An 11447-nucleotide genomic window follows, 5' to 3' on the forward strand; every position below is an offset into this window, starting at 1 on the left:
CATTGTCTGAGAAAAACAACTCAGAGGCAGCCTAGAAGTAATTTCAAAGCAACAAATTCTCTTTCTCCCTTTCTCAAACAGTGCTACAGGGAATGTTAGTACACGGCAACAATCCCCCCCCCTTCTGTTCGGATGGTTACTTCAGCTCACACGAGCTCTTTCGTGAGCCTCTCTTCTTCAGATTCCCCCCACCAAAAACCTCTTCCAAATCTGATCCCCAAAGCTCCCTTCTTCTATTCCTCCATCTGTCTCCTTGATTCTGGCTCCCAAAAGCCCAAAAGAACAAGTATGGCAAAATCAAACCTTGCTTGAAACGTGGGGAAGGAAAAGAACATGAATAAGCATTCTGGGTAGATAGTGAAAGAACACTGAATCTATCATGCATTACAAGTGGTGGCCTCTTCACAAACAGATAACTTAAAAGTACTGAAATGAACAGCAAAGGGTATGAAGAAAGGAGTTTGGATTTTTAAGCATCCACAATGTTGCAAGACTCACGACACTTAATCACAAAATATTTACTTAGCACCTAACTCTAAGAACTGTTCTGGAAAGGACGCTGTATCGAGGGACCCAAGACCACCCCTACATTTGGATATGCACTACAAGAACTCACGGAACTCAGCTTACCATTCTTACAGCTGAAATTTTTTACAGCAACACAGTAAGGGTGCACACACAGATCACAAGAAGAGAAGACACAGGGGGAGACAAAAGACTCCATATCCAGACTTGCCAGGAGAGGTCACGGATAAAACACATCCCCCAACAATAAAAATGCAGCAACATGTGTGCAATGATTCAGCCTAGGGAAGCTCCTTATAATAGACTCAGTGCCCGAGGTTTTTACAGAGGGCTGGTCATGTAGGTACTTGCTGCCTAGCACAGTAAAAAAATTCCAGACTCCCAGAGGGAAGCAGGTTTTGAAGTATAAACTAGATTCTTGCACAAAACTCTAGGTACAGCGAACCATACCCATTGTTAACTGTTGACTGAGAGCACTCAGAGGACCAGGTTCCTAAATACCAGAGAGCCAATCTTGCTATCAGGCCTTTCTAAGGGCAGCAGTCTGAGGCCTGTTATGTTAACTCTTTTCTGCAGAGAAACAAAGACCAAGTTCTTGCTCTTGAGGCAAATAACATTTAGAGAAATAAGATGTATACATGCAACAGGCAAAGTGATATAGTAGACAAAGCATGCTAACACTAAAGCAACATTTCCCAAAATGTGCTTGAATTCAGACTTATCAGAATCCCCAGGGTGTTCATCAGCTTAGTGGCTACAACTCAAAGTGCCCTAAGCAGTGGAAGGATAGAAGGTCAGTCAAAGCCAGGGCTTCCGGTGAGATTATAGAAGACCCGCTGGATACCACAAGGAGAAATTTGAATTTGATTTCTTAGCCGTGGAAAACCAGTGAATTTTCTTTTTTTCTTCACCAGGTAGTAAGAACAATGATCAAAAGCAGCACTGCTTGAAGATGCATCTGACTACATTGCATAGAATACAGTAAAAGGGGCAGAGATCGTAGGCCCAGAAACCAGAACTTCCCTTTCAAAAGGAAAGAAAATGATCATAACTGACACCAGGGGCCAATAGTGAGGAGTAGACACTGCCCAGGTGCTCTTCATCAATGCTCATCCCAACCTTCTGCGGTAGGTACTATTGTCTCCATTTTACAGGTAACCTCACCCAATGGCACACAACGGATTCAAAATAGATAGCATGATTCCAGCACGAGGGTTCTCACTCACTATCCAACAGACCTGTGCAACACAAAGGCAGGATAACAGAAAACCAACAGGTGGTGAGCCAGTGCTCGTGGCCAGGACGAGAAAGTAATCAAGCAAATTCGTACACTTACCTTCTCCTTTCCTCCCTTGGGTGTCTTATTTTAAGATGACAGGCAGGAAGTCATTTTCCAAAACTGGTAAAAGAGAGAAGTAAAACTAGAAATCATATTTTTCTGAATGACATGAGAGGTGAAGAATCAATAGGAATCACAGCTTCTTGACCCAGTTAGATAGATGGTAAGAAGTGCCAAGTGCTAAGTTGCATCTCGATTTAAAGACAGACATGGGCAACTGTGGCCTTCTTTTTTTTTTTTTTTTAAGATTTATTTATTTATTCATGATAGACATAGAGAGAGAGAGAAATAGAGAGGCAGAGACACAGGCAGAGGGAGAAGCAGGCTCCATGCCTGGAGCCCGATGCGGGACTCGATCCTGGGACTCCAGGATCGCACCCTGGGTCAAAGGCAGGCACCAAACTGCTGAGCCACCCAGGGATCCTCTGTGGCCTTCTTTTATCTTTAATATCTTAAAGAAATTTTACACTATTAAAAATGCCCCTTCCTGTTTATTTCCCTCTGACATAGTATAACCCAAACATCACTTAATAAGTGGACTACTCTCAGGCAGCCCGGGTGGCTCAGCGGTTTAGAGCCACCTTCAGCCCAAGGTGTGATTCTGGAGACCCGGGATCAAGTCCCACATCAGGCTCCCTGCGTGAGCCTGCTTCTCCCTCTGCCTGTGTCTCTGCTTCTGTCTCTCTGTCTCTCTCATGAATAAATAAAATCTTTTAAAAATAATAATAATAAGTGGACTCATGATTATGATCTCAAGATTATGGTTTTTTAAGACATCTAAAATTAAAACTCCAGAATCATCACACTCTTATTGAGATATATTTCTTGATCACTCATTTGCATAAAACGTTTTGCAGATGCTAAAGCAAGACACTGACCCCAATGGCTTTAGAGGACGCAACATAGTAATTTGTTTAATCAATAAATATGACTCCTAGTTCTTAGTAAAACTCAGAATCAAGCAACAAGACATCACAAGCCAGTGTTTACAGGAAATTAATCTGTTGCCTCCATTGACATTAAGCTGGAGGCCAAAGGCCATTAGAACAAGCTGAAATTAATGTACCAAAATAACTCGGTCCAGGACACTGATCTTATCATGTTGGAAGTGACTCTAAAATCTTTATTAGCTCTTAACATAACTCTCTGTGAGCTGTCCATATCTTTCACATTCAGATCCCTGTGAGCCAATTCAAACACTCCAAAGGATGGCCAAGAAATGACAAAGAGAAACAACTTGAACAAAACCTTCAAAACCTTTGACATCACCCTGATGGCCTGGGGTATGTACTCTACTGCTGGGGGAAAGTCATCCAAATCAGGTAACCCACCCAGTTGTAGCCTGCTTGAAAATTCTTTTCCCCCAGGAGGTCATGGCAGCAAGAAGTTCCTTGCTTATTTATTGTTAAGTACTGCGACAAGGTATGAAAGGAGACACGACCTGCCTTCCAGAGGTCTCCTGAGAAAGACAGAGCAGACACAGCTTAGAAACAACACAAACAAGCACAGGGAAATATTCATGAATAGCAGTAAAAGCAAGGATCCCGGAAGTCAACCGTCCTCAGTTGGAAGCCTGGCTCCACCAGTCGCCATCTTAAAATCAAGTTTCATGACCTTCCCTATGCCTCAGTCTCCCCTTCTGAAAAAAAAAAAGGGTAATACTACTACCCACCTCACAAGCTGTTGTGGAGAAAGCAGTAAGATAACGAACACAGAATGCTTAGCCCATAAGAAGAGTTAGACAAATGTGAGCTGCTGTTACCACACAAGTCTTATTTTTGTTTTTACAGCTAGGACTACTGCTCCTACCACCATGGCTACTCTCCTCTACATTTTGCCCCATACCTTAAAGATAAGGAGGCTCCCGGGCTGCACGAAGTAGTCCAGTCCAGATGGAAGCATTCATCTCAGGCAGGGAAGCTAAGAGTCTCATGGTTTGTGAGAAATGTCAAAGAAGATTTCAGATGGAGGAGAGGGCTGTAGAGGGGAGTGAGCATAGCCTGCATAAAGCAGATAAGTCTGCTTTAAATGGCTTCTTGAGCTGAGGAATGGCACATGTTCACAGGTCATATGATTTTCCAAGCTGGAAAGTAACTTAGAAATCCTTAAGTCACTCAACAGGGAAAAAAAAAAAAAAAAAAAAAAAAAAAAAGCAGCTCTTGGAAAGCCACAAAAATCTTATGCCTTCCTCTAGTGCTATTTGAAATTTTGGAATAAATTCAGTATGAAGAGGGAAAAAAAAAAAAAAAAGGATGGATGCAGAGGGGTACCTTTGGGGGGAAAAAAATCTGTTTCTATTTTGAGAGATACATGTTTCTTCCCTGGATCATGTGGTCACAATGTTAGCACTGAATCTGCTTGCTCACCACTAGCTTTCCTTCCTCAGTTATGGGGAAAAGCACCCAGCCCAGGTTACTCTCAATGGCAAGCTTTTTTTTTTTTTTTTCCTGCTGCTTTATTGTCAATTGCCATGGGACTCCCCCACCCTCCCTCTGACACACTCCAGGACAAAGAGACCACAACAGTCAAGTGACTGGCTCTTAGCCACACAGCTAGTTGGTGATAAAGAGAAACAGGAATCCTTGCTGAGAGAGGGGAAGGTTCAGAGGAGAGGAAACAGACATGACAGCCTAGAATAACTTGCTGTAGGAAACCGAATGGCGTGGGCAGCTACGTAGATCTGAGCAAGAGGCAGACCTTGAGCAAAAGGATTTTTCAGGAAAAGTTTTTTTGCTGCCCTACAACAAGCCCAATAAATTACACATGTCAGACTGCTTCTCTTGGTACCTTCTTATCAGAACCCAAAGTGAAGGATCAACAGGACAGACAGAAGGTAAACTCCAGGTGTAATTTCTCTCATGTGAAGAAGTTCCAGATTTATCATTGGTGTTTAACCCATGGGAGGAAAGAAGTGGAAACGAGGTTCTTTCACAGTTGGTTATAACAAACCTAAAGGCACGGTGGCTAAAATGACAAACTTTTTGGGTTTAAAGAAAAAAAAAAAGAATAAAACCAAACAAACACCAAAGTTACAAACGGAACACACAAGAGCTTGGACTCTTCTGGATGCTCCTCAAGACAAAACTCGGGTTCAGTCTCGCTTCCCTTAGAGATGTCCTCTTGCTCTGGCCACCTGAAGACACTCTGAGTTCTTGTCACCTTAGATTTTTGATTTAAGGAAGTGGTAGCAGGGGATTTTCGCGGGGAGGCCTCCTGCTGGAGCCCTCTCTTCCTTCCCGGTCCAAGTGTGTGCCTGGTGACCAAGTACAGACCTATGTTTGTGATAGTTTCTCAGCAAATGTTTGATGACGATCCTGGCCTTGGCCTACAAGACTCAGCTGCCACTTGTAGCTTACGTGGCCTTCTCCCAAAGGGGCAAGATGAGAAAAGAACTTCAAGACTACAATTCTCCTGCATAGCCACTTCCCCTACTACTTATCAAAGGCCTTGCTGATGGGAATTCTTGTAAAGGGCAAGATACACACACCCATATTTGAATTACCCTCTAAAACCTAACTTAAACACACTTGAAGCGTTCCTCTTGACGACCAATAAACTGGAGGGTGTTCTCAGAAGATGACTTCCCTTTGTCTTGGAGACTGGCCAGCAGACGAAGATGTGGGCAACTCCAGAGTTTCCAGGCAGAAGGGGTTTGGGGCAGGAGTCTATCAAGAGGAACATAGGGGATTTGGCTGAAAGCTGTGTTTGCAAGACACTCACCACACGTTTATGGAACCACTACTTTTTGGGTTTTATCAAGAAAGTAGCACCAGCTTCCGCTGGGTGGAGTTCATGGAGGTAATGGCTGAGCTTCTCCTCCCCCCCAAACAAGGCACCCCGTGGTCTCCAATTGGAGATTGAATGAAGAGTTGAAAGGCCAGAGTGGGAAAAATTTGGAAAATGATGAAACTCTACTGTCAATGTGTCCGCTCCAGGATGAATCTCTGAAGTCTCTCTTGAGGTGTTTGGGTCTGGGAGCTAAAGAATTCAGAGCTCTTACTGGAGCAATCCAAGCACATCATTCCCTAGCCATCCTCAATATTTTTTACCTTATTTGTATCTTATGTTGGTTTGGGGAAAAAAAGGGTAACATCTGTGAAGAGAGAATACCATAAATGGTAGAAAATTTAAAAGTTAGACTAGAAAATACGGTGAAATCTAACACCCCTCCCACCCCTTCCAGCCACTCAACAACTGTTATAGTGTCTTGAATATACTTCCAAGGCTGTTCTATGCACACGCAAGTATAAACGCACATGTATTTTTATGAACATTTATATAAGACACACAGAAGAGTAGTTTTCAATTTTTTTTTTTTTTTTGTGATCCACAAAAAGCAATGAGTCTTCTCTTATGTTCGTTCCACTGATGTAACTATCTGTGCCTCAGTACCATGGTGCTTTAATCATTTTAGCTTTACAATATATGTTCATCAGAGCCTTTCCATGCTTTTCATTACTCTTTGGATTCAGGACTTTCTCTGCCTCTACTTGCCCTTTTATTTTTCCATGTGAACTTCACTATCAGCTTCTCTAGACTCATGGTCCTTTCCTGCATTGTATCCTGATACCAATTGTTGTTGTCTGTATGGATAAAGACTCTGATTTTTCTTTTTTTTTTTTAACCAAGCCACACTACACCATTCTCTTCTGATTACTGGCAGTGATCGTTCAGTGAATTCTGTTTTCTAGGTACGGTCATATTATTTGCCAATATGGTTATTTTACCTCCTTCTCTACCATTTGTACAACCCATATTTCTTTTATCTAAAATGCCGGCAAGTACCTCAAGATTAACGTTCAATAATGGGATGACAGTGACATCCTTGTCCTGATTTAACATGAATGCTTCTATTATTTGCCCGTTAAGTGTGAGCTGACTTTTGAGATAAGATAAATATGTTATATTAAGGCAAAATAAAATTAGTTCCATCTTATGAGGTGTTTTTCCATAATCAATAATGGATTTTACTTTTACAACATTTTCAGCATCCATGGGTGTAAGCGCATGGTTTTGCTTTTGCTGTTTTAATGCATTATTGTGGTGAATTCTCTCGTGTAGATTTTCTAAATACTAAGCTAACCTACCTTTCCTGACATCAACCTCACTTGGTCATGTTTTATTTTTCTTTTATGGTCACTGTGGATCTTGTTTGCTAATATTTTACTGAAGATCTTTGCACTGATAGTTTGTTTACTGCAACAATAGCCAAATTATGGAAGCAACCCAAGTGTCCATCGACTGATGAACGGATAAGGATGTTGTATATATATACACACACACTGGAATATTGCATGAAAAGGAATGAAATCTTGCCATTTTCAATGACATGGATGGAACTGAGTATACCGCTAAGCAAAATAAGTCAGAGAAAGACTGATATCACATGATATCATTCATATGTGAAATTTAAGAAACAGAATGAACAAAGGGGAAAAAAAAGAGACCAAAAAACAGACTCCTAACCACAGAGAACAAACTGACAGTTACCTTTCAGTAAGTAGATGGGGCAAGTAGATGGGGGTGAGGGGGGATGGGTAAAAAAGATAACATGGATTAAGAGGACACTCATTCTGATGAGCACTGAGTAATATATGGGATTGTTGATTCACTATATTGCACGCTTGAAACTATAACAATGTATGCTAACCATACTGGAACCAAAATTTAAATTTTCTTTAAAAATTTCAAAAAAATGAATATAGCCAACAGTTTTAATATTTTATTCAGATGCCACTGGCAGACTTAGTTTTGCCATTATAAAAAGTCTTATAATTCATCAACCTTTGCTTTTATCATTATTAATTTTTATTCTGTTTTCTCTAATGCACATTATTTTATAAATTCTGATATTGGATATTTAAAATTCTCTTAATTTAATTCCTAATTTTAAGTATTTAATCCTATGAATTTTCCTCTAAGCACTGCTTTACCAAGATCTCAGTCTCTAATATGTTGTTTTAATTTTTGTCATTTTCTAAAAATTCTGCAATTTCAGTTTTAAGAATTATTTAAGTAGGGTTCTCTAGTTTCCAAAAGGTAAGGTGGCTTTTTCTTCTATTTTTATTATTAATTTTTTATCTCATTGCACTGTCAGAAAATATTGCCTATTTCTACTTGGGAAGAATTTCTACTTTATAGCTTGACATCTAATTTTTATGACAGACTAATTTTTTTGACTGGTAAGTCAAAGGACAAGATAGTGTTTTCTAAGTATATGGCTTCATTGTATCTATGAAAGCTATCTTACTTGTTTTGTTATTCAAGGAGTCCATGTTTTTATTTGCCCTTTTTTTTTTTTATTTTTTACTTTATCTGTCAGTAGTTAAGACCTAGGAATTAAAATTTTCTATTATTAAAACATTTCTGTCTGTTCCTATGCTGCTTCTGACTTTGGCACTGTGGTTTCCATGACAACTTTTTTTTAATCACATTAAATTACATCATGAGTTACATCTTTTACTATTATCAAGTACCCTTTTTGCCTAATTTAATGCTTTTTATTCTGAATACAACTAGATAATTACGATTGTTGCTCTCTCCCTCTCCCTCAGTCTACTGGCATTTGCTTTTTTTGTCTATGTTCTTTGGTTTGGGCAGCCCTAGAAAATACCATAGACTGAGTGACTCTAACAACAAAAATTTATTTTCTCACAGTTCTGGAGCCTATAAAATCCACAGTGAGGGTGCCAGCAGAGTCACATTCTGATAAGACCTTTCTTCTTGGCTCAGAGACTGCCACCTTTTGTGTCTTCACATGGCAAAGACAGTGTTCTGGTGTCTCTTTCTCTTCTTATAAGGGCACCAGATCTATCAGATCAGGGTCCCACTCTTTTGACCTCATTTAACCTTAATCACTTTTTTTTTTAAAGATTTTATTTATTTATTTCAGAAAGAGAGCACAAGCAAGGGGAAAGATAGGAGAGGGAGAAGCAGACTCCCCAATTTGCAGGGAGCCCAATGTGGGGCTTGAGCCCAGGACCCAGGGATCATGACATAAGCCCAAGACAGACACTCAACAAACTGAGCCACCCAGACACCCCCTCTTAATCACTCTTTAAAAACCCTTTCCGCAATATGCAATCACAAAGGGGGGTTAGAGCTTCAACATATGAATTGGGAGGGGCAACACAATTCAGGGTAGAGCAGTGTCTACCCAACTCTCCACATCTTCAGCCTTTATGGGCTTCACTGTTTTACACACATCTCCTATATTACACATAACTGGATTCCACTCTCTTTGTAAATGTGAGTCTCTTAATAGATGAATAGGACAATTTACATTTATTTTTAGGGTCATATGTTCAGTCAAATTTGGGTACTCATTTTTTTTCTTTCTTAAAGCCTTGACTTTGAGATATGATGGGAAAATCATACAGGTATACATGGAAAAGACAGGCATGATCACAGTTAAAAGTGAAGACAATCTAACCAGAAAGCTTGAATGCCTATCAGCTAATGTTGAAGCTAAACTTTTGAGTCTGACACGCTGAAGGGCTGAAAGGAATGGTAATTAGTATTCCTTTCTTTCTTCTTCACCCTCTCCTTTGACAACATCTATGCCAATCTCCTCATAATCCTTCTCGAGGGCAGCTATGTCCTCTCAGACCTCAGAAAACTCTATATCCTCCACCTCCTCACCCACATACCAGTGAACAAAGGCACATTTGACATACATCAGGTCAAGCTTGTGATCCGGAGAAGACCAGGCCTCAGCAATGGCTGTGGCATTGCTCAGCATGCATACAACTCTCTGTACTTTGGCCAGTTCTCCACCAGGTACCACAATGGGAGGCTGGTAATTAATGCCAACTTTGAAGCCAGTGGAGCACCAGTTCACAAACTGGATGCTGTGTTTGGGCTTGAGGAGTGGCAATGACAGCAATAACATCATTAGGAGCCATGTCACCACAGTACAACAGATAGCAAGCCACATATTTACTAGGGTGGGAGTCACATTTGACCATCTGGTTTACTGGCTCCACATGCATTTGTCATCTGTGATACAGAAAGCTGTTCATGTTAGGCTTTCTCAACAGAGATGACAGGGGCATAGGCAGCCAGACGTTAGTGGATGTGGTACTAGGGCACCAGGATGGTAAGAAATTCTGTGAGATCAACATTCATGGTTTCTTCGCATCTGAGGGAAGCAGTGATGGAAGACATAACTTGGCTAACAAGGCAGTTAAGGTTAGAGTAGGCTGGGCATTCAATACAGAGGTTTCTATGACAGACTTCAGAGATGGCCTCATTGTCTACCATGAAAGGACAATCGCAGTGCTCTCAGGTAGTGTGGGTGGTGAGGATGGAGTCATAGGGCTCCAATCCAGCTCTGGAAACTTGATGGGCTGGGTGAATGGAGACCTCCAGCTTGGACTACTTGCCATAATTGGCCAAGATATGTTCCATCAACAGGGAGCTGAACCCAGAACCAGTTCTTCCTTAAAAGTTGTGGAAAACCAAGAAGTCCTGAAGATCTGTGCACAGGTCAGCCCACTTCCAAATTCAGTTGAAGACCTTGACAGCATAGCACCCTCAGGCACAGTCCTTGACAGCATCTTTCTTGCCTGCAATGAGCTGCTCAGGGTAAAAGAGCTGGCTATGGGTGCCAGTGTAAAATTCATCAGTGATAGTGGGTTCCAGGTTTAGAAACACTGCTCTGGGAATATGCTTGCCAGAACCTGTCTCACTGAGGGAAGGTGCTGGAGTCATCTCCTCCCCTAGTGGTCTTGTCACTTGGCATCGGGCTGTTGGGCTGGATGCCATGCTCCAGGCAAGAGAGCTCCCAGAAGGCATTGCTGATCTGGACACCAGCCTAGTCAACATAGATGGAGATGCACTTACGTATGGCAGCTACAGCTGAGCAGGTGCAGGTGACAGGAGCAGACACTGGGTCCTGTTCATCATCTGCAACAAGCTAAGGGGCCAGGTAAGTAGCACACTCCGGTACTCATATTTTACGCTAGGATTCCCTCCTCTTGCCACTGTGTAGTCTGTTTTGTTATAATGCCAGCTTGATTTTCCTCCTTTTAATAGTTTGCTTTTTGTTGCCTAAATGAAAGGTTTTTCCTTGGTCTTTGAGGGCCAGTATTTGGAAATACTTGGAAATGTATCAATGTTGTTCATTGTGTACCAAATTTTTCCTGGACCACACAGTGCAGCCTTTTCATTCAGAGATGCAAGTCGTATTTTCTTTTTTTTTTTTTTACATTTGCTTTTATTTAAATTCAATTTGTCAACATATGGTATAACACCCAGTGCTCATCCCATCGTGCATATTTTATTTTCTAAAGCACTTTATTATCATCCCCCGGCTTCTTCTTAAAAGATACCAGTAATGCATATGTTGCAATTCTTTTGCCTTCCATATCTTTCACCTTCTCTTTAATCCCTTCTAAGTTTGTTCATTTCTAGTTGATTTTTGCTTGCTTTTCTTAATTCTGTTCACCTATTCATCAGTGATGACAGCAGTGCCTATTCTCTTTTGTGTTTATTCTGATATGCTTGTATTTCAAGGATTGCTTCATTTCTCTCTTCTGTTTCCTTCCTGAGCTCTGCAAGTTTTTTTATCTCCACCTGTGAC

At 41.0% G+C, this 11447-nt stretch overlaps 1 protein-coding gene and 1 pseudogene across 4 annotated transcripts in view; both read right to left on the minus strand.

Annotated features, from left to right (window-relative positions):
* Positions 1-3981, minus strand: part of PDE4D (phosphodiesterase 4D) — a 1385565-nt gene extending 1381584 nt beyond the window's left edge. For all 4 annotated transcript variants that reach the window (XM_077897892.1, XM_077897888.1, XM_077897887.1 and 1 more), the window contains exons 1-2: positions 3710-3981; positions 1862-1924 (exon numbers count right to left, since the gene is read on the minus strand). The gene's annotated coding sequence lies outside the window, so the exon portion shown is untranslated. The remainder of the gene's footprint in view (positions 1-1861; positions 1925-3709) is intronic.
* A 5396-nt stretch (positions 3982-9377) lies between these two features.
* LOC144313561 (tubulin alpha chain pseudogene) lies at positions 9378-9855 on the minus strand (annotated as a pseudogene).
* Positions 9856-11447: the final 1592 nt, after the last annotated feature.

The sequence above is a fragment of the Canis aureus genome, chromosome 5 (genome assembly GCF_053574225.1).
Source record: "Canis aureus isolate CA01 chromosome 5, VMU_Caureus_v.1.0, whole genome shotgun sequence".
Taxonomy (NCBI): domain Eukaryota; kingdom Metazoa; phylum Chordata; class Mammalia; order Carnivora; family Canidae; genus Canis; species Canis aureus.